Source organism: Frankliniella occidentalis, unplaced genomic scaffold (assembly GCF_000697945.3).
Source record: "Frankliniella occidentalis isolate FOCC.00 unplaced genomic scaffold, Focc_3.1 Scaffold138, whole genome shotgun sequence".
NCBI lineage: Eukaryota > Metazoa > Arthropoda > Insecta > Thysanoptera > Thripidae > Frankliniella > Frankliniella occidentalis.
In genome coordinates, this window is record NW_026267265.1 from 182,871 (window position 1) to 184,471 (window position 1,601).

The 1,601-nt window shown below is 59.8% G+C and overlaps 1 protein-coding gene across 1 annotated transcript in view; it reads left to right on the plus strand.

Annotated features, from left to right (window-relative positions):
• LOC113208101 (octopamine receptor beta-2R-like) overlaps positions 1-1,601 on the plus strand; it is a 152,445-nt gene that overhangs the window by 143,840 nt on the left and 7,004 nt on the right. The gene's annotated exons all lie outside the window — the stretch shown is intronic.

Consider the following 1,601-nt stretch of genomic DNA (forward strand, 5'->3'; position numbering starts at 1 on the left):
CGCCTGCCAGGTGTGTTTTCATTCATTAAAGATAAGGGCGGGGGGTGCAATGTCCCGGAACGGTCGGACTGTGAAACTGCTCAACTCCCCCCCTACCCCACTTCCAGCCCCTGCAGCTCCCCTCGCACCCACCCTGCTGTGCTTTGGCCGCCCCGTGCGCTTCAGTGCGGTGCCCGGCGGATCCCTCCCCCTCCATCCCCTCAAACGGGATTAGGCCCCCGCTTCGACCCCCGCCTCCCCCTCCCTCCCCCCCTCCCGCCATCCGGAGCGCCACAGAGGGCTGATTAGGTTGGAACCCCCTCCCCCGCCTCGGTCACCCCGCTCTCCGTTCCCCGCTCTTCATTTTGTGTCCGCCTATACGAGTTGTGTTCGGTGCGCCGTTGTGCGTGCGCCGCGCCCCGCTGCTGCTGGACAAGGACAAGGGCAGTAGAGCTGCGGGACACCGGTAGGGGGGGGGGAGGGAGGGGGGGCTCACTGCTCCCCCTACACCACACCGGCGCGGCGTGCGCGTCTGTGTGGCCCGCGTTATCGCCCCTCCCCCCGCTCCGTCCGTGGGAAAAGTCAGTCCGTAACAAAGTGCACGAATTAGTGGTTCGTTAGCGATGACTTAAATTAAAATAAGTGCCCCAAAGGAGGTAAGTCACGATTGCCCAGAGAAAAAAAATCTTATTGAGCACTTTACGTTTAGTGTCCAGGTCGAATTAAGCTTTTTCCGGCTTTTTCGTAGCATTAGCGCTGGTAGCTAAACGCGGAATCATCAGGCAAAGAAAATTTAGTGCACTGCACAAAAACTCCATGTTAGGCAAATATGTCATTTTGAGCCGAAACAAAAGTCGGGAGCATTAATTGAACGTTTAGAGTCCGGAAAGAAAGATTTCTCTCAGTGTGTATACAAGTACCAAGCCGGGTGACTCTATTTGTGCGTCAAAATTCAGTTGTCGTTTTCTTATTACTGGTTAACTACTATTTTTTTAAGCCAGCAGTACGCATTGGTACCCGTTATTGGACTGCTGGCGGTACGCCGTTACTACAAGTGTACGCGCCCCACTTCCTCCCGCCGGTCTGGCCGCGCTGCTGGCGCCGCCCGTTTGATAGAACGGCTGCTCCCAGGCCGAAATAACGCCCACTCAACTTTGAGGCTTTTGATGAAACACCTCGCCGACAGCGATAAAGCGCTGCCCTTCCGGGCCGTCTGCCCCGCGCCGCCGGCGGCGTTGGCGGCGCGGATCGTGAGAGAGGGAGAGAGAGAGAGAGCGAGAGAGAGAGAGAGAGAGAGAGAGAGAGAGAGAGGGAGGGAGGGAGGGAGGGAGGGAGGGAGAGGGAGAAGAAGTGGGTAGGGGTACTCTCCACCTAACTGAAACGTAAGGACGTGGGGGCGGGGCCCGGGCGCGAGTGTGTTCCAGGCCGGCGGCTCGGCTCATGCTGACAACGGAGGCGTCCGCCGGCCGATAAATCTCTGTCGCCATTGTTATTTATGTGTGTCCGGCGGCGCTCACGTGCGGCCGGGCCTCGGGCCGGCGGCGCTCCGCGGCGTGGTGCGCGACCCCAGGGCAGGTTCCATTAACAGCCCCCGGGTGCACTTGCCCCCGCCCCGCCCCGCC